The sequence below is a fragment of the Mobula birostris genome, chromosome 6 (assembly GCF_030028105.1).
Source record: "Mobula birostris isolate sMobBir1 chromosome 6, sMobBir1.hap1, whole genome shotgun sequence".
In the NCBI taxonomy this organism is placed as follows: Eukaryota; Metazoa; Chordata; class Chondrichthyes; order Myliobatiformes; family Myliobatidae; genus Mobula; species Mobula birostris.
The window spans coordinates 50,056,559-50,078,488 of NC_092375.1; the positions used below are offsets into that span (position 1 = coordinate 50,056,559).

Consider the following 21,930-nt stretch of genomic DNA (forward strand, 5'->3'; position numbering starts at 1 on the left):
TCCATATCGGGCAGGATACTCTGCTGTGCCTCTTTAGAAGTTTGTCACAGTTTTTGGTAACATACCAAATCTATAGAAAATTCTAAGAAAGTAGAGGTGCCGTGGTGCCTTCTTTGTGATGATACTTAAATGCTGGTCCCAGGATAGGTCTTCTAATATGTTCACATCATGGAATTTAAAGTTGCAGACCCCTCCACCTCCAATCACCTAATGAGAACTGGCTCATAAACCTCTGGTCTATTCCTCCTTGAGGCAATAATCAGCTCTTTGATTTTGCTGATGTTCAGCGAGAGTTTGTTGTTGTGGCATTACTCAACCAGGCTTTCAATTTCTCCCCTATATGCCAATTTGTCACCATTTTGAATGTGGTGCCATCAGCAGACTTAAATAAAGCATTGGTGCTATACATAGTCATACAATCATAGCGATAAAAGGAGTAAAGCAGGGGGCTAAGCACATAGCCTTGTGATGATGGTGAGTGTAGAAGAGATGTTGTTGCCAATCTGTACAAGCTGGGGCGTGTCAGTGAAGAAATTGGCAATACAGTTGCACAGGTAGATACTGAAGCCCAGATTTTGGTGCTTAGTGATGAGTTTTGAGGGGGTGATAGTATTGAATGCTGAGCTATAGTCAAATAAGAGCATCTTGACATCTACATCTTCATGAAGTTCCAGAGCTGAATGAAGAGTCAATGAAATGGCATCTATTGTTGATCTGTTATGATACTAAGCAAATTGAAGTGGATCCACATCTCTCCTGAAGCAGGAATTGATATACTTCTTGACCAGCCTCTCGAAACATTTAATCACAGTGGATGTAAGTGGAAGCTACTTGAAAATAGTAATTGAGGCAGGTTACCATATTCCTCTTGGGTACAGGTATGATTGAAGCCTGCTTGAAGCAGGTTGGTACCCCCAGACTGCCAAAGCAAGTGGTTGAAGATGTCCATAATCCCTCTAGCCAGTTGTTTAGCACAAATTTTCAGTACTCAGACATGTATGTCATCAGGGCATGGATTCACCTTTCTGAAGGATGCTTTCATGTCTACCTCAGATACTGAGATCATGGGGTCACTGGGGATTGTAGGAGTTTGTGAAAGCGCCTCCATGTTCTGTCGATCAAACTGAGTATAAAAGGCATTGAGCTCATTGACAGCAAAACCTTATTGTCATTTATGTTGTTTGGTTTTGCTTTGTACGATGTGATAGCATTCCAGCCCTGCCACAGTTGTTGATTATCATACTGTGATTCAAGTTTATTTCAGATTTGCTACTTTGCACATGAGATTGCCTTCTGGCGGTTAGACTTGGACCTCTTGTACTTTACCAGATTGCCAGTCCTGAAGGCCATTGATCTCGCCCTCAGCTGTTTTTGAATTTCTTGGTTCATTCAGGGCTTCTGATTGGAAAAGTTTCTGAATGATTATGTAGGGACACACTCGTCCACAAGTGTCCTTATAAGTCTGTGACAACCATGGGGTATTCATTGTGGTCCTCTGTTGAGACCTTGAATATGACCCAGTCCATCAACCTGAAGAAATCCCATAACTACTCCTTTGCCTTCTGTGACCACCTCTTTGTTGACCTTACCTCTGGTACCTTACTCTTTAGTGTCTGCCTATTTGCAGGTAAGCGTTGGGTAGCCAGATGGTCAGATTTCCTGAAATGCAGTTGAGGGATGGAATAGTAGGCAATCTAGCAGTAGTGTAGTAGTGGTTGAGTGCCTTGGGTCCTGCAGGTGATGTGCTGATGGTAGATGGGTAGAGATTTCTTCAAGTTAGCCTGATTGAAGTCCCCAGAATGGATATGATTAGTCTCAGGGTAGTCCATTTCTTTTTTGTTAATCATTGCACTCAATACATCGAGTGTTAGCCTGACATCTATGCTAGGTGTTATGTAACCCACAGTCAGGATCACAGTGGCAAACTCTCTCAGGAAGTAGAATGGTCAGCGCTTAATTATTTGATGTTCCAGGTAGAGAGAACAAGAAATAGACAAGACTGTTATGTCCAGGCACCACAATAAGTTTATCATGAAGCAAATGCTGCTGCTTCTGCCCTATGCTGATGCAGTGCTCAGTCCTCCTAGTAGATTGTAAAACCCTTGGACTAGGGTGCAATGTCCAGAGTGTGTGGGGGAGAGCCATGTCTCAGTGAAACAAAGAATACAGCGATCACTCACTTCCCTCTGATTGAGCAATCTTGCACTTGGGTCCTCTATCTTGTTCTCCAAAAACTGTACATTGGCCAGGAGGATGCTTGGGAGCACTGATTGCATTCTTCACTGCTTCAGTCTGGTCTGAAGTCCCATCAGGTCACTTCTAGGTGCCATACCTACATTTCTGAGAATCTGATTGCCAAATCTCATCAAGAGATCGTATGATTGCTAAGCGCATTTGGATGATTCAAAGGTGCAATTCTTAAAGGGAAGGTACAGGCTCCAAATTACAGTGATAACAATTCAGAAGATGTATATGCAGTGTTTTTATAGGGTAAAGGGTATCATTGGGTGCTGACAATAGCTCTTCAAAGCTCCCTTGGAAACTCCCACACAGGAACCATTTGAAATTTTATAGACATAAAACATAGAATAGTACAGCACAGTACAGGTCCTTCGGCCCACAATGTTGTGCCGACCCTTAAACCCTGCCTCCCATATAACCCCCCACCTTAAATTCCTCCATATATCTGCCTAGTAGTCTCTTAAATTTCACGAGTGTATCTGCCCCACCATTGACTCAGGCAGTGCATTCCATGCACCAACCGCTCTCTGAGTAAAAAATCTTCCTCTAATATCCCCCTTGAACTTCTCATCCCTTACCTTAAAGCCATGTGCTCTTGTATTGAGCAGTGGTGCCCTGGGAAGAGGTGCCGGCTGTCCACTCTATCTATTCTTAATACCTTGTATAATTCTATTATGTCTCCTGTCATCCTCCTTCTCTCCAAAGAATAAAGCCCTAGCTCGCTTAATCTCCGATCATAATGCGTACTCTCTAAACCAGGCAGCATCCTGGTAAATCTCCTCTGTACCCTTTCCAATGCTTCCATATCCTTCCTATAGTGAGGCGACCAGAACTGGACACAGTACTCCAAATGTGGCCTAACCAGAGTTTTATAGAGCTGCATCATTACACTGCGACTCTTCAACTCTATCCCTCGACTTATGAAAGCTTTCTTAACTACCCTATCTACCTGTGAGGCAACTTTCAAGGATCTGTGGACATGTACCCCTAGATCCCTCTGCTCCTCCACACTTCCAAGTATCCTGCCATTTACTTTGTACTCTGCTTTGGAGTTTGTCCTTCCAAAGTGTACCACCTCACACTTCTCCGGGTTGAACTCCATCTGCCACTTCTCAGCCCACTTCTGCATCCTGTTCATGTTTCTCTGCAATCTTCAACAATCCTCTACATTATCCACAACACCACCAACCTTTGTGTCATCTGCAAACTTGTCAACACACCCTTCTACCCCCACATCCAGGTCGTTAATAAAAATTACGAAAAGTAGAGGTCCCAGAACCGATTCTTGTGGGACACCTCTAGTCACAACCCTCCAATCCGAATGTACTCCCTCCACCACGACCTTCTGCTTTCTGCAGGCATGCCATTTCTGATTCCACCTGGCCAACCTTCACCGGATCCTATGCCTTCTGACTTTCTGAATAAGCCTACCGTATGGTAACTCGTCAAATGCCTTACTAAAATCCATGTAGATCACATCCACTGCACTACCCTCATCTATATGCCTGGTCACCTCCTCAAAGAACTCTATCAGGCTTGTTAGACACGATCTGCATTTCACAAAGCCATGCTGACTGTCCTTGATCAGACCATGATTCTCTAAATGCCCATAGATCCTATCTCTCAGAATCTTTTCCAACAGCTTTTCCACCAGAGACTTAAGGCTCAGTGGTCTATAATTACCCGGACTATCCCTACCACCTTTTTTGAACAAGGGGACAACATTCGCCTCCCTCCAATCCTCCGGTACCATTCCTGTGGACAATGAGGATATAAAGATCCTAGCCAGAGGCTCAGCAATCTCTTCCCTCGCCTCGTGAAGCAGCCTGGGGAATATTTCGTCAGGCCCCGGGGACTTATCTGTCCTAATGTATTTTAACAACTCCAACACCTCCTCTCCCTTAATATCAGCATGCTCCAGAACATCAACTTCATTCATATTGTCCTCACCATCATCAAGTTCCCTCTCATTGGTGAATACCAAAGAGAAGTATTCATTGAAGACCTCACTCACTTCCGCAGCCTCCAGGTACACCTTCCCACCTTTATCTCTAATCAGTCCTACCTTCACCCCTGTCATCCTTTTGTTATTCTCATAACTGAAGAATGCCTTGTGGTTTTCCTTTACCCTACTGGCCAAGGATGCTGTCCAAGTTGCATGCCATCTTGGACAATGTCTCCCATCCACTACATAAAATGTACGGGTTGGGCACAGGAGTACATTCAGCCAGAGACTCATTCCACTGAGATGCAACACAGAGCATCATAGGATGTCATTCCTGCCTGTGGCCATCAAACTTTACAACTCCTCCCTTGGAGGGTCAGACACTCTGAGCCAATAGGCTGGTCCTGGACTTATGTCCTGGCATAATTTACATATTAGTATTTAACTATTTATGGTTTTATTACTATTTAATTATTTATGGTGCAACTGTAACGAAAACCATGACTTCTCATGCCCCCTTCTTGCTCTTCTCAGCCCCTTCTTAAGCTCCTTTCTTGCTACCCTATATTCCTCAATAGACCCATCTGATCCTTGCTTCCTAAACCTCACGTATGCTGCCTTCTTCCACCTGACTAGATTTTCCACCTCACTTGTCACCCATGGTTCCTTCACCTTACCATTCTTTATCTTCCTCACCGGGACAAATTTATCCCTAACATCCTGCAAGAGATCCCTAAACATCGACCACATGTCCATAGTACATTTCCCTGCAGAAACATCATCCCAATTCACACCTGCAATTTCTAGCCTTATAGCCTCATAATTTGCCCTTACCCAATTAAAAATTTTCCTGTCCTCTCTGATTCTATCCTTTTCCATGATAATGCTAAAGGCCAGGGAGCGGTGGTCTCTGTTCCCCAGATACTCACCCACTGAGAGATCTGTGACCTGACCCGGTTCATTACCTGGTACTAGATCTAGTATGGCACTCCCCCTAGTCGGCCTGTCAACATACTGTGACAGGAATCCGTCCTGGACACACTTGACAAACTCTGCCCCGTCTAAACCCTTGGAACTAATCAGGTGCCAATCAATATTAGGGAAGTTAAAGTCACCCATGATAACAACCCTGCTATTTTTGCACCTTTCCAAAATCTGCCTCCCAATCTGCTCCTCGGTATCTCTGCTGCTACCAGGGGGCCTATAGAATACTCCCAATAGAGTAATTGCTCCCTTCCTGTTCCTAACTTCCACCCATACTGACTCAAAAGAGGATCCTGCTACATTACCCACCCTTTCTGTAGCTGTAATGGTATCCCTGACCAGCAATGCCACCCCTCCTCCCCTTTTTGTCCACTCTCAGCTCTCAGTTCATCACCTTTGTTCCTGATGCTTCTTGCATTGAAGTACACGCATTTTAGCCCTTCTACCTTACTACCTTTACACCCTTTATTCTACTTCTCTTTCCTAAAAGCCTCTTTATATGTTTGATCTGGCTTTACTGCATGCACTTCTTCCACTGCTCTATCGCTCTGGGTCCCATCCCCCTTGCAAATTAGTTTAAACTCTCCCAAATCATGCTAGCAAACCTACCTGCAAAGATATTGCTCCCCCTTGAGTTCAGGTGCAACCCATCCAATCTGTAGATGTCATCAGCCAACTTAGCATTGACATCTCTGATAGATTCTACACAACTCCTAATTGGATCATTCCTTTCATTCCGACATTCTGCAGGCGTGGTATGGAAGTTGGCAGGGTGCAGACCCATGGATGATCAATTCCAGGCTGGTGCCACTGAGGCATCAGGAGAGTAGGAACATCAGGATTTGTGGCGGCAGATACTGCAAATGGAGTTCCCTATAGTCACGCAGTCACTCTCACTCTCACCCTCCTCATTCTCACCCCCCTCACTCTCACCCCCCTCACTCTCAAACCCCTGCTTACTCTCTCACCCCCCCCCCACTTCACACTCTCTCTCTGATTTAAAAAATCAGCTTATTAAGCAGGAATCCTATATGGATGCCTTTCACCATGCCTTAACTTATTTATATGCCAATATTATAAAATTAGATTTTATCTTGGCAGCAGTCATGTAATTCACGATATGAAGAAGCTTCTCATTTCATTTATGACTTATTCAGAGAAATCTTTTGGTCCAACCCACATAAAAGTTGCTGGTGAACGCAGCAGGCTTCATCTTTACAGTAGAGGAGACCTTGGACAGACATATCAGAATGGGACGTGGAATTAAAATGTGTGGCCACTGGGAGATCTTGCTTTCTCTGGCGAACAGAGCATAGGTGTTCAGTGAAATGATCTCCCAATCTGATATGTGTATCCATGGCCTCCTCTACTGTAAAGATGAAGCCACACTCAGGTTGGAGGAACAACACCTTGCATTCCGTCTGGTTAGCTTCCAACCTGATGGCATGAACATTGACTTCTTAAACTTCCGCTAATGCCCCCCTCCCCTTCATACCCCATCCGTTATTTATATACACGCATTCTTTTTCTCTCTCTCCTTTTTCTCCCTCTGTCCCTCTCACTATACCCCTTGCCCATCCTCTGGGCTTCCCCCCCCTTTTCTTTCTCCCTAGGCCTCCTGTCCCATGATCCTCTCGTATCCCTTTTGCCAATCACCTGTCCAGCTCTTGGCTCCATCCCTCCCCCTCCTGTCTTCTCCTATCATTTTGGATCTCCCCCCTCCCCTCCCACTTTCAAATCTCTTACTAGCTCTTCTTTCAGTTAGTCCTGACGAAGGGTCTCGGCCCGAAACATCGACTGTACCTCTTCCTGGAGATGCTGCCTGGCCTGCTGCATTCACCAGCAACTTTTATGTGGGTTGCTCGAAATTCCAGCATCTGCAGATTTCCTCATGTTTGCATTTTTAAGTGTTTTGGTCCTCTGATTATAAGTAGCACAAATCAGAGAAGTTCTTCTTTAATTTGTTTTACTCTTATATTGGTTAAATCACACAACAGTCAGAATATGATGTGAGGAGACCACTGAAAAATTCTGCTTATGACTCGTACATATTTGGTAATAATGTTCACATGGTAGCCAAGTTGATAATTGTATTTTGTAGTACCTAGTACTGCTTTTAGTTTGAAAACTTTAATTCCTTTCATTAATTTATATTTCTTTATTTCTGTGCATACAGGAGGGGGTAGTACTCTGAAATATAAACAATTAGTGTCAAGCTATGCAGGGATTCTGGATTTTAAAGTTACCTTTTCATGCACAAAAGTTGGTCTTAAAAGTGTTTTGCAGATAGCTTTAAAAATAGTTAAAAGGTATAAAACGGATACAGGAGAAACTCAAGTTGAACGTTGGCTTTGTAAACTTTGGTGATAGTATCTTTAAGCTTTCACAGCTATCTTTAAATAAATTCATAATGTTTCTGTTGGCCCTCCCCAAAGATTTGTTTTATTGTGAATTTGGACATTATTGGACACAAAAGTAGTTTAAGATATATGGCTGTAGAGCACCTCGAAACATTTTAATACTTGTGTAAATGTTTTTGTCCTCTGCTTCCTATTCTCTTTTCAGATATTAACTTCCTGCTGGCTACACATGTACTCATGCTGGTGCAGTTAGTTGTAAAGCTGGCCTGCAATCATGATACTGTACTTTCATTTCCATCTTATGATGAGGTTTGTAAAAAAAAAAAGTTAACTGTGAATTCCGCATTATTGCGCTTTTTAAAGTAGTGATGCACTGGGTGAGGGCGTTTATTCTGCCAGTGTCAGTTTAAAAATGCAACCATAAGTGGCGTGCTATATGTTTGGCCAGAATATTAATATTGCCAAAGCAATTAATATGCTGGCAAACAGGAGAAAACCTGCAGATTCTGGAAATCCAAGCAACACACACGAAATGCTGGAGGAACTCAGCAGGCCAGTCAGCATCTATGGAAAAGAGTACAGTCGATGTTTCGGGCTGAAACCCTTCAGCAGGACTGGAAAGGAAAAGAAGAAGTCAGAGTAAGAAGTGGGGGGAAGGGAGGAAGAAGTACAAGGTTGCAGGTGATGGGTGAAACCAGGAGGGGGTGAAGTTATCTGGGAAGTTGATTGGTGAAAGAGATAAAGGGTTGGAGAAGGAGGAATCTGATAGCAGAAGGCAGAAGACTGTGGAAGAATTGGAAAGGGAGGAGCACCAGAGGGAGGTGATAGGCAGTGAAGGAGCTAAAGTGAGAGAGGGATACAAGAATGGGGAACGGTGAGGGGGTGAGGTCATTAGCAGATGTTCAAGAAATTGATGTTCGAGAATGCCATTATGTTGGAGGCTACCCAGCCAGAATATTAGGTTCTGCTCCTCCAACCTGAGTGTGGCCTGATCCTGGCAGTAGAGGAGGCCATGGATTGACATTGGAATGAGAAGTGGAATTAAAATGTATGGCCACTGGGATATCCTGCTTTTTGTGTCAGATGGAATGAAGGTGCTTGGTGAAGCGGTCTCCCAATCTGTGTCGGGCCTCACCGATATACAGGAGGCCACACAGGAATCACCGGATATAGTGGATGACCCCAGCAGACTCACAGACTCACCTTAGTTGGAAGGACTGAATGGTTGTGAGGGAGTGGGTGTAGGGACAAGTGTGGCACTTGTTCCAATTGCAAGGATAAGTACGAGGAGGGAGATCAGTGGGGAGGAATGAGTGGACAAGGGAGTCGTGTTGGGAGTGATCCCTGCAGAAAGTGGAAATTGTGTGGAGGAAGGTGAGGGAAAGATGAGCTTGGTGGTGGGATCCCATTGAAGCTGACGGAAGTTATGGAGAATCGTGTGCTGGACACGGAGGCTAGTGGGTTGGTCGGTGAGGACAAAAGAACTCTATCGCTGGCGGGGTGGCAGGAGGATGGGGTGAGGGCAGATGTGTGTGAAATGGAGGAGATGTGGGTGAGGGCATTTTTAACAGTGGAGGAAGGGAAGCCCCTTTCCTTAGAGGAGGAGGACACCTCATTGGGTTGGAATAAAAGCCTCATCCTGAGAGCAGATGAAATAGAGACAGAGGAACTGAGAGAAGGGAATAACATTTTTACAAGTGTCAGGGTGGTAATAGGTATAGTCTGGATAGCTGTGAGAGTCAATGGGTTTATAAAAAAAATCAGTAGATAGACCTCTCCAGAGATGGAGACAGAGAGATCGAGAAAGGGGAGGGAGGTGTCGGAAATGGACCAAGTAAATATGAAGGCAGGGTGGAAGTTGGAGGGGAAGTTGAAATCAATGAGCACAGCATGGATCCAGAAAGCAGCGCCAATGCAGTTGTTGATGTACCATAGGAAGAATTGCGGAGTGCGCAATGCCAGTGTAGTCTTGGAAAAAGGCAAGCAAGTGTTCATCGCTACTGCTTTGCTCTGAAGGAATTAGAAGAGCCAAAGAAGAAATTATTGAGGGTGAGGACCAGCTCCGCCAGAGTTGAGGAGAGTGGTGGTGGAGGAGAACTGGTTGGATCTGTTGTCTAGAAAGAAATGGAGAGCTTTAAGATCTCCTGAAGGGGGATGAAGGGGGATGGACTGGACATCCATAGTGAAAATGAGACTATCAGGGCCAGAGAAATTAAAGTCATTGAAAAGATTTAGAGCATGTGAAGTGTTACGGATGTAGGTAGGAAGAGACTGAAGCAGGGTTGATAAACAGAGGTCAGGTATGCAGACACAAGTTCAGTGGGGTAGGAGCAGGCAGAAACAATGGGACAGTCAGGTTTTTGGATCTTGGGTAGGAAGTAGAAACTGGACATGTGGATAAGGGAACTATGTGGTTGGTGGCAGCGGATGGGAGATCCCTAGTCAATAAAGTCAGTGATGGTGCTGGAGACAATCATGTGGTGCTCCTTAGTGGGGTCCTGTTCAAGAGATAAGTGAGAGGTGGAGTCAGGGAGTTGCCACCTGGCCTCAGCAATGTAGAGGTCAGTTTGCCAGACTACTACTGCACTTCCTCTTACCTGCAGGTTTGATGGTAAGGTTGGGATTAGTGTGCAGAAAGTGGAAAGCCACACATTCAGAGGGAGTGAGGTTAGAATTGGAGAGAGAAGTGTTAAAGTCCTGACAGTTGATGTCTCGTTGGCAGCAGTTAGTGATAAAAAGAACCAGATCTGACAGAAGAGCAGAGCGGGGTGCCCAGGAAAAGGAGAAGGGTTGAAGACGAGAGAATGGGTCATTGGTGTCGGCTGCAGAGTCCTTCTCACTGAAGTAGGCATTGAGAGGGAAGAAGAGCTCGTCTCATGGCTGGTTTGGAACTGAACTAATTTCTTCTGCCAACATAATGTCTGTATCCCTCCATTTTCTCCACATTCCTGTGCCTGTCTAAATATCTCTTAAAAGTCTCTGATGTTTCTGCCTCTACCACCATACCAGGCAGCACATTCCGGGCACCCACCACTCTGTATAAAAAAAAATTTCCCCTCACACCTCCTTTAAAATTCCCCCTCTGAACTTAAAATCATGCCCTCTAGTATTAAACATTTCAACCCTGGAAAAAGTTACTCTCTGTCTACTCTATGCATCTCATAATCTTATAAACATCCAGCAAATCTCCTCTCAGCCTCCGCCGCTCCAGAGGAAACAACTGAAGTTTGTCCAATGTCTTGTTACAGTGCATGCCTTCTAATCCAGGCAGCATCCTGGTAAACCTCTCCTGCACCCTTGGCCGAGCTTCGACATCCTTCCTATAATGGGGCGACCAGAACTATATGCAGTACTCCAGATGTGGACAAACTAAGAGTTTTATCGTGGACCAGGAATTCGCACATTTGTGGGGATATTACATTTTTTCAGAGACCTTGAGAACATCTTTGACTTTATTTTCTATCAATCTCTATCTCTTACCATGATGGAAATAGATAGTCTGTTGTGAGAGTCTGATGTTAGGTGTCTGAATAATTTGGCCAATTTATTGGAGCAACTGAAGTACCTTAGTACAGGAGATGCTGGCTTGAGAGATAGCACTGATGTTGGCCTGCTTATTCTGCCAGTGCATTTGGAGGATTTTGTGGAGACAACAATAATAATATCTCCCAGTGCTTTGGAGCTATTTGCTGTAGTTAGTTGGTGTCTCAGAAACATCCAAGATAGCAGTGATCACAACTTGTGAATCTTGAGTTTTGAGTCCACTGTCATGATGAAGCCACACTTAGGTTGGAGGAACAACACTTTATATCCAATTTGGGCTGTCTCCAACCTGATGGCATGAACATCGATTTCTCGAACTTCGGAACTCATCCCCCCCACCTTCTCCTTCACCATTTCCCATCTCCTTTTCCCTCTCTCACCTTATCTCCTTGCCCGACCATTGCCTCCCTCTGGTGCTCCTCCCCCCATCCCTTTTCTTTCTTCCATGGCCTTCTGTCTCTTTTATCAATTTAGCTTCATCACCTCCCCCTTCAGGTTTCACCTATCACCTTATGTTTCTCTCTCCCCCCTCCCCCCCCACCTTTACATCTACTCCTCAGCTTTTTTTTCTCCAGTCTTGCTGAAGTGTTATGGCCTGAAACGTCAACCGTACTTGTTTCCTAGATGCTGCCTGGCCTGCTGAGTTCCTCCAGCATTTTGTGTATGTTGCTCGGATTTCCAGCACTTGCAGATTTTCTCTTGTTGGTGACCTGGGATAAAAGTTTTTAATACCTGTTATAGATCTGTGGCATGGCTCTTTTCACACTGACCTTTCTGTAAAAGTTCATTTACATTTTAAGTGGAAGTGTGAGCAGTTTTGTGTCATAATGATAGAGCAATTAACACTATATAAAGAGCTGGAATCTAGTGTTGCAGACTGCCCCTGGATTGTCTGGTTCTTGAAGATGAAGTTGCACTTCAGAATCAGCTGAGACCTTGATACAGTATAGTAATTTTCAAGCAATGTGTGAAGCAATTTTGACTTTGTATCAACATAGTTGTATATATATATATATATATATATCTGTGTGTGTGTGTGTGTGTGTATATTCCAAACTTTTTGAAGTGCTGCAGAGTAGACTGTTTGTGGTTTGATTTCTTGAACTTTGAGATTTCCTCTTAATGCAATACCTAAAGAAATGAGAACTCATTCCATACAACATGTTATTTAAAGCTACCACAGTGCATTTTACAGTGGAAATACTGAGTAATGATATCGCCATTGCTGAATTTGTAATTTTGCTGCTGCATGAAATTCAAAATAAAAGGAAGAACCTTGCAGAAACCATGATTTTTCTAATAACAGGATTCAACCAGTCCAGAACACTGACTTTCCTGCAGCTGAGGCAAGCGTTCTCTCGGTTTTCGACCGACCTTTATTCTGAATAAGCTGCAAAGAAAAGGTGAAGTTTTCCCTGTAGCAGTGTTGGCTAGGAATCAATAACTTTCAAGGACTGTAGTTCACATTTGGGGAAAAGAAGGGTATGGAAAAATGTAGCAAATGATTGAAGTACTACATTTGAGGCATGTGAATAGGATGACCAAATTGGAAACTATATGGTTTGGGAGACAGTATTTATTTAAAGCATTATGCACAACCATTACTTCTGAATGTATTTATGCAATACCTACAAGGCATACTTCTCCTTTCTTTGGTCAAATTAACATGCATGGAACAAAAATCAAGGACTCAGACTTTCTGTTCAAAACCAGCTTCTGCTTTTTAGGGGCTTCTCTGCAGAGTCAGCAATCATAGTTGCAGAAGCACTGGTGTCCAAAGAGCTGTTCCTTTCAGCTCTGCTCCTACCCCATGCTTGCATGCACAATTGTCATCGTTTGGTTTCTTTTTAAAACACAAACTAATTTTCCTAGTTTTGAATTCAGCAACACACCAATGATCTGCAATCAGAAAGAATAGCCTGCAACACCTCTTCCGTGGTTACTCTGAACAGTGGTTGGATTCTCAGCCCCCTACCTTACTCTGTCCACTTATGTCTACATGTCCAGATTCTACTCTGAATGCATCTTCAAGTTTGCAGATGATACCACTGTAGAGGGCTCTATTTCAAATAACAATGAGCTGGAACACAGGAAGGAGACAGCAAGCTTAGCAAAAGGGAGTCATGACAACTACATTTCCCTCAATGTCAGCAAAACAAAACAGCTAGTCATTGACCTCAGGAAGTGGGGAGTGGGCAGTGTCTAAATCAACAGTGTTGAGGTTGAAACCTTCAGGTTCTTAGGAGTGAACAACCAAAAGTCTGTCCTGGTCCAACCAGTAGACACCATAGCCAAGAAAACCTTTGCTTCCTGAGGAGGCTAAAGACATTTGGCATGTTCCGAGTGACTCCTACCAATTTTTATCAATGCCCTCGGTAAAGTGGTCAGCATAATCAAAGATCCCACCCACCCACCCACCCACCCTGAACATCCTCCCTTTCACTGGGGAGAAGATACAAAAACATGAAAGCATGTTCCATGAGGCTCATGGATAGCTTCTTACCCTGCTGTTATAAAACTATTGAATGGTAATAAGATGGATTCTTGACCTCACAATCTACCTTGTTATGATCTCTCACCTTATTACTTGCCTCCATTGCACTTTCTTTGTAACTGTTATGCTTTATTCTGCATTTTGTTATTATTTTACCTTGTAGTATGTCAATGCATTTAATGATTTGATCTGTACAAACAATATGCAAGACAACTCTTCACATGTATCTCCATATGTATGACAATAAATAAATTCCAATTCAGCAAGTGAAGAATCTGGTACAGAATGTAACGGCTCAGTTCTTTGTAGAGTAGTACTAAATGTTTGCAGGAAAAATGCACAGGAAGAATGCAGTTCTCAACAAGTACCACCAAAGCATGGGACTAAATGAACAAAAAATGCCAGCTTTATCTATCTTATTTAACAAAACTATGCTTGGCTTGAGAAACCAGCCACCAACATTCCTTTGCTCCCATATTTAAGAAAAAAAAGCCCATCGAATCTGTGGTGATGATCAGGAGACCATATTTACTTAATGGAGTGATTTAAATGACTCACACTGATAAGCACAACTATATTTTTGCACTTAAAATCTGTTAAGCTTTTTGGAGGTTAGAAGTGTGAGTTGAGTCCATCTTGCTTCAAATTAATGTGTTTTCCATTCAAAAGGTTCTATTGTGATGTAAGATCTCTCCCATAGTATGGCACATACAGTATTAGCAATTGCGAAGAAGCCACATCAGGAATTCTGCTCATTAGTTGTTTGAGGTTATTTGGTATATCACCAAAGGCACTTGCAACTTTCTGTGAATGTATGGTGGAGAGCACTCGGACTGGCTGCATCACAGATCCCAATAGAGGCTCCAATACACAGGATTGTAGAGGTTCCAGAGGGTTGTGGACTCGACCAGCTCCATCATTCGCACAACCCACCCCACCATCAAGGATATCTTTAAGTTGCAATGCTTCAGGAGGTAGCATCCATTACTAAGGGTCCTCGCCATCCAGGACATGCCCTCTTCTCATGACTTTTGATTTGGGAGGAGGTATAAGAGCCTGAAGGTCCACATTCTTTGATTTAGGAACAGCTTCTTCCCCTCTACCATCAGTTTCCCGAATAGTCCATGAACACTTCCTTGGATTCCTTTTTTTTTGCTCTTTTTTTTGTAATTGGAAGTCATTTAATGTACTGCAAATTTCACATCATGTAAACTCAGTGATAATAAACCTGATTTTGATATTGCTTTATTGATGATGGCCAAATTTAGGTTAAGTAAAATTAGATGCTGTTCGTTTCAGGGATTTGGACAGGCATAAATCTTGTGGTGCAACTGATGGATGAGCTTGAAGCTTAGGTGTTGGCTTAAGCTTAAGCAATATTCCTCCCATTCCTCTCATAACCAACAACATAAAGAACAGATTGCCTAATTAGCAAACTCCAAGTAAGGTGGAGTGCTTTGAGGACATCTGGCAAAATTAGGAATCAAGTTTAATATCATAAGCAAAGTAAAAGTATATTTGTTTGTATAGTAAAATTCTTTTGAAAAAATATATACACACAGATTTTTGCAGTTCACAGTGCAATACCAAAGCATACATTTAGCTATCCTCACAAACTGATAACAACAAATATTTCCTAGAAATGGCTGCTAATTAGTTTGATACCAACAGTGAAAGGGTCTATAGACAATTCACCAACAGTTCATTAGTATGGTATCATTAACACAATATCATCAATTGTAAGTTTTGGATATTTACAAAAACCAGTGTTTGAAACCTGGTGAAGGTGATGCAGATATGTTTTTGCTCTTTCAGATGATCCACTACTAGGCACAAACAAGAATATTATAAATGCAGGTATGTTGGTACACTCCGCTAACAAAACTAATTCCACAAGCAGGGTCTGCTAGCCTGCGTAATACCTTTATTATACACTGCAGTGTCATTTACTGGACCTCGGATAGCATTTGAATCTTTTGTTAATGAATTGAAAAAGAGTATAGAGCACACAGAGTCCTTTGTACGTATTACTAGCATCCTACAAATTACATGGTAATTATGGAGTCTGTAAGAAACGCACGACATCTGCTCTAAACGTTTAATAGATCTGCGATTTGAAGGATCTGACGGAGAGTTTTGAAATAGTAGATTATAGCAGTCTCCTGTGATAGTAGGATTGTCCAACGACTCACACAATATGTCACTGTTTTATGTATACCCCGTGGTTTTCTCTATTATTTGCGTAGACTTGAGAGGTTTAAAACAAAAACTGAGGAGATCCCAGACAAAGAAAATTACCGCCTTTATTTATTATTTGAGAAGCTGGATATATTGTCGATTTTTTTAAAAATTTAAAAGGAGGGAACTTCGAACAAATTCCTGCCGCGATGTGGTGCCGCCAGCTGTGTTCTGTGTTGGGGGTCAGGCGGTGAAATTTGAGCATGCATCACGTGCTTTTCAGCAACTCCCTTGAGGCGTGACCCGGCTCCCCTGCTTCCCAGCACTGGGTGTGCTAAACGTAAATAACCACATTTGTATCTGCTATGCATGGCAGAGAATAAACGATAAACTGTAGACAATTGTGTGACTTGTAGTCACGCAGGTTAATTTTAAAAGCTATAAGTTAGGACACGCATGAATATGATCATTGCATTTCAAACTGTATTTAATCCCCAATGCACTCTCCCCAAGTTGCAGTCTTATAACAGTAATGTACTGTTGTGATTTTGAGCCTTAAACGTCGCTGAACAAGTCAATTCACCTGTGGCAGGCATTTACACGTGTTATAATTATACGTGTTACGGCCTGGGATGGAAACACCAAATGCCCTTGCGCGGAAAAGCCTACAAAAAGAAGTGAATACAGCCTAGTTCATCGCGGATAAAACCTCCCCACTATTGAGCACATCTATTTGGAGCGCTGTCGCGGCACAGCAGCATCAATGCTCTCTTCCTGCTGCTGCCATCATAAAGAAAGTACAGGAGTCTCAGGACCCGCACCATCAGGTTCGGGAACAGTACTACCCCTCAACAATCAGACTCTTGAATCAGAGGCGATACTTCACTCAACTTCACTTGCCCCATCGTTAAAATGTTTCCACACCCTATGTACTCATTTTCGAGGACTCGTCATCTCATGTTTTTGATATGTATTGCTTATTTATTATTATTATTATCCTTTTTTTGTATTTGCACAGTTTTTTTTGCAAATTGATTGTTCATCCTGTTGAATGCAGTGTTTGATTCTATTGTTTCTTTTGTATTTACTCTGATTGGCCACAAAAAATGAATCTCAGGGTGTGTATGGTGACATATATGTACTTTGATAAAAATTTACTTTGAACATTGAACTTTGATTGCAGTGAATGGACACGGCAACTAATCACTCTTAATTGTAACAATGTTTAAGCACATTGCTAATAATTAATCCCTCAACAATACAGTTATTTTATGGTTTTGTGGTGTATGGAACGCACCTTGGATTGGCATACTTCAATTTTATAATGGATGACAACAGCACGCAAGTATGCTGCATTTTCAGTCAGCTTTGGTTGTCTTCATGGTGGTCAGTTTTATTTTTTAAAAAAATATATCGCGTTAGTCAAACATGCAGGTTATTCTTTCAACTGAGTGAGAACCGTATCTTTCAAATCATAAATAGATTGATAAGCTTTACTTCTTTGAGTTTGTATGCTTCAGCCAATGTGCAAAAAGCAGTGAGCATCGTGTTAACTGGCATTTAAACACACATAAAGATCGCGTTGTTGTTGTTGGTGTGTGTGTCTGCCGCCTTCCGGCGGAGAAGCACGTTAAAACATTACCAAGCGCCACCTTGGTACTGTACTGAGCATTACTAAGGTCCAGTACATGTTATATAAATGCATGTTAGCTAACTAAACGTATTTAAACTAGGTTAAAGCATATCCACATTTGCGGATTTGTGTGCATGAAATCTTTTACACGGTTAGGATCAGTCTAACAAGGATATACACGGCTGGAACCAGAATGACAAGGGGTACATACAATTTTTGTGACAGGAAAGGGGAACAGATAAATAAACTAAAATGTGAATCCACTTACTTTTTCTTTCTAAAAACCGCTTTGTGATGTTGGGGCTCTCACAAAGTTGCTCAGATTCCATGTAAAGAGTAAACAAGTTGAACATCTCGGGATTATGCATCCTTGCAATGTTTTAGATGACAATAACGGAAATTAATGCAGAATACGGTACAACAAATGACCGTTGACTAGAGTTAGTGCAACAGACTTGATCGGAACCGCATGTTCCACTGTATTTAAATGAAGCGTGCTCTGTAAATTTATCACAGGTCATAAAAGACAGCTTGCTTCTGTAATCAGCAGGAAGCATGTCGGACTTATGACGGAGGTTCGGTGGCACTGCTGATCTTTATCCAGTGCTTAAGGGACTCTTGTCTGGCCGCATTGCAAACTGAAGCTTGAAACAAAAATGATACTCGGAACCAAAGTGATACTATCTCCTGTTAAGTTTTAATCGTAACGGATATCTATAGCTCGCAATTTTTGTGTGATGCGTGTTTGCGATGAGATATATATGTTTGTTTAACAATGCAAATAGTTTTTAGTGAGGCTCATTGGTTACTTATAATCTGGCATTTTTTGATGCAGCAGTTGTGCCTGTCACTTGGCCGCGTATGAATCATATTAAGCTCACTTATTTGATTTCACGAATAATTACTTCAGTTTCAGGTACAGTAAACATGCCTGTGGTTTGTGTGAGACAAAGGACACTTTCTATCGCTCTCTCTTCCATTTTTAGACACGGAAGGCTAACTTGGAACTCGAGGAAAATCGTGTACCGTGCGGGAAGGTCTGTTATTTGGAGAGACACAGGACTTTAAAACATTGTCTAGAAATTGAGTGTCATGTAAAATTAAGTTTGCTTTAAATTGTACGTGTCACTCTCGGCATATTAAAACATTTTTTTAAACAGAAGTGTAGATCTTAAGTGTGAACTTGACAGTAAAAGCTAATTTTCGCCGTCATGATGTACGTTCGTACTCGGCAGTTTTTTTTCTGGAATGAATGAACTAGTGTTTCACGGTTGCGTGTTGTAGTGTGCAGCATCTGCGCAGCAGACGACGAAGTAAGGGTTTTAACGGAGAAGGTTTGCGTTAAGGTCGTGTCAGGGTGTTGTGAAGACGATTTAACAGAGGAGTGATGAATTGCTGCTGTGAAGATCGATCGTGTATGAAGTAGCGTGCGTTGTAAATGGTGATTAGATATTCGTGTTTGTATGGAAGGAGCATCTATCTGTTGGAGCACTTGGTGCAGAATTTGTACATACGCTGAAGTCAGAAGTCGCAAAGTCGAAACCTCTTCTAAAATCAGGTGGTTAGAAAATTATTTTGACATATTTTCGAATACTTTTGTGGATGTCCTTCGACATACCTGTCCTTTATTCGGATAGATTTCCAAGAGGAATGTCAATATAGTTTGAATGGTCGAATCAAAATGTCACAACTTTAATTGAAAATCAAATTAAACTGCAGATTTTTGAAATCTGAATGAAAACAAAGTGCCAGAAACCCTCAGCATGTCAGGTAGCAATGATATGGGCAAATTCTTTCTCATGCCCCTGGACAGGGTGAAAGTTACTTGGATTTCTTACTGGTAAGGTGATATCGCTACGATTATCTAGTTATCTCATTTGTACTATTTTGCATGGAGCAGTTTAGCTCTTCTTCCGGATGAACGGATCAGAGTGGGGGGGGGGCGTTTTCGAGAGAGGGTCACGAGACGCCATAACGTGACGTTCCATGTGAAGTTAGGTGTGGATCTGAAAATTGAGCAAATTGTTGATTTTTTTAAAACATTTTCCAAAAAATAAACAGAAGATTCTGAGAATGTTAACAAAACTAAAAAGGAATGAGGTGAGCAGAATAGCAAACTGGAACGGGTTTATGAATGAAAAATAAGCTCGGAATTGAATTTGTCAGGCAGCATCAATAGAGAGCAAACATCATTAACGTTTCTGATCAATGCCCCTTCATCAGAACTGCTAGAATTCTGATGGCGACACAGTGGTCTGAGGTTAACTCTGTTTCTCTTTCCACAAATACTGCTTGACCTACAACATTTCCAGCACTTCATTTTGATTTTAGACTTACAGCATCTATAGCTGCCCGCCCCTCCCCCCCAAGTGAGAGGGCTGCTTGTCAATCAAAGGCATTCCAAAGCAGCTACTGCTTTGAGGAACAGCTAATGGAAAGAGAAGACAATAATGTGTACAGAATGTGGGGAAAGTGAGGACAATATCAATCGATGGTTTGATGCACAGCTGATACTAATGGGTGTGAGAATTCTTGTTCTGTTCCCATGAATTAATATTGCTTTCTGTGGCCGTGAGCATCGGGTAGAGATGCCAAGATTTGCCAACCTTCTGGGATCATCCAGGGGCAATATTACACTTGCCTTTATTTTTTCAATTGTGTTTATTACCTTATTAATGGCTACCGAAAGAGTCGACCTGCATTTATGTAAAAGAAGTTGGGTTTGGCAATCAGAAATTGGTCGTTTAGGATCAAAATGTGGAGAAAGTTTTTCATAAGCATTAGAATCTGTTTTTTCCTCCCCTACCCCTCTGACTTTGTTGAATATTGGCATTACTTTTGAAACTTACCATTCTTTAGGAACACCTTCAGAATCTAGGGCTTGTGTTCTGCAACTAATGCATCCACAATCTCTGCAGCTGTTTTGAGACTTTAGAATGCATCTCACCAGGGTGTCGATGACTTGGGAACTTAGCCTTTAGCCTCATCAGCTTGCATGCAAATTCTTTTTCTAGTGATTAATCGAAGTTGCTCCTTCCCATTGATTATGAATTACTATAAGGATGTTTCTGGCATCTTCTATTTTGAACTCCAATCCAAAATTAATTATTTCGACTTTGCCATTTCTCTATTTCCTTTTATTAGCTCCACAATCTCACTCTCTAAACACCAATATGTACTCCCACTACTACCTTGTTTAAAATTTACCAGTGGCAGGTTATATTGTCTACATGTTCATTATTTGGTATTTATGCTTTCCATTAATCTTCCCAACATTGTTTGCTTTTTCTTTTAAAATGATACTGTGCATCATCTTCTGGATCTTTTCTTTCATACTGGAATATACTTTTGCTGAGATTTAATTATTCCCTTAACTATTCCCTTAAACGTCTGTCATTGCTGATCGGCATCTTGCCCTTTTGCTCTATTTGCCCAGTTCACTTTAGTGAGCTCTGTTCTGACACCATTACAGAGTGGAAGGTTGGGGTGGGGGGGGGGGAGAGGGAGGAAGAAACAGAAGGTGATAGGTGAAACTGGAAGGGGTGAAATAAAGAGCTGGGAAGTTGATTGGTGAAAGAAATACAGGACTGGAGGAAAAAGTGGGATCTCCCAGTGGCCACCCATTTTAATTCCACTTCCCATTCCTATTCTGACATGTATGAGTCCAATGAAGCAACAACTTGCATTCTGTCTGGGTAGCTGCCAAGCTGATGGCATGAACATTAATTTCTCAAACCTCTGGTAATGCCCCCCCCCTTTCTATTCCCTATCCCCTTTTCCCTTTCTCATATTATCTCCTTGCCTGCCCATTGTCTTCCTCTGGTGCCTCTCCCCCTTTTTCTTTCTTCCATGATCTTCTGTCCTCTCCTATTAGATTCCCTCTGTATCTGTTTCACCAGCCAACTTCCCAGCTCTTTACTTCACCCCTCCCTCCTCCCAGTTTCACCTCTCACCTTGTGTTTCTTCCTCCCCTCCCTCCACCTTCTCGCTCTGACTCCTCATCTTTTTTTTCTATAGTCCTGCTCAAGGGTCTCGGCCCAACACATCAACTGTACTCTTTTTCCATAGATGCTACCTGGCCTGCAGAGTTCCTCCAGCATTTTGTGTATGTTGCTTGGATTTCCAGCATCTGCAGATTTTTCTCTTGTTTATGATTGAATTTTATAATAGTTTTCTTTGGTGTATGCTCTACTCTTTCTTGATGCATACTGCTTATCATTGCATGCACTATTGCCTCCTTTCTCTTGCTTTCCTGAATACAATTTTCACTGAACTACTGTATATTATTTCCAGCTTCTCCTGGTTTTAACATCAGTTTCCCAACCCCTTGCCAAGCTAGTTTAGACCATCCACAGATGGTTGTATGCATGGAAGTTGACTGTTTGTGCTGTTTATGGGAGAGGCTGTACAGCCAGAGCCCATGGTATTGGTAGAAAGGGATGAAGTCCTGCAGGTAGATCTTGGGGAGTTGGGCATCACTAGAGGGATTGAATTTAAGACCAGAGGGTTCCACAGATTCATTAATCTCTGGGAAAAGCAGTTTTGCTTCCAT

General features: G+C 42.3%; 1 protein-coding gene and 1 long non-coding RNA gene across 6 annotated transcripts in view; one reads left to right on the plus strand and one right to left on the minus strand.

Moving 5' to 3' along the window:
* bcor (BCL6 corepressor) overlaps window positions 1-21,930 on the plus strand; it is a 302,269-nt gene that overhangs the window by 74,031 nt on the left and 206,308 nt on the right. The gene's annotated exons all lie outside the window — the stretch shown is intronic.
* On the minus strand, window positions 15,853-17,892 carry LOC140199045 (uncharacterized). The gene is made up of 2 exons (XR_011886318.1): window positions 17,647-17,892; window positions 15,853-16,108 (listed from the first exon to the last, which is right to left on the minus strand). It is a non-coding gene; the product is annotated as an uncharacterized lncRNA (long non-coding RNA).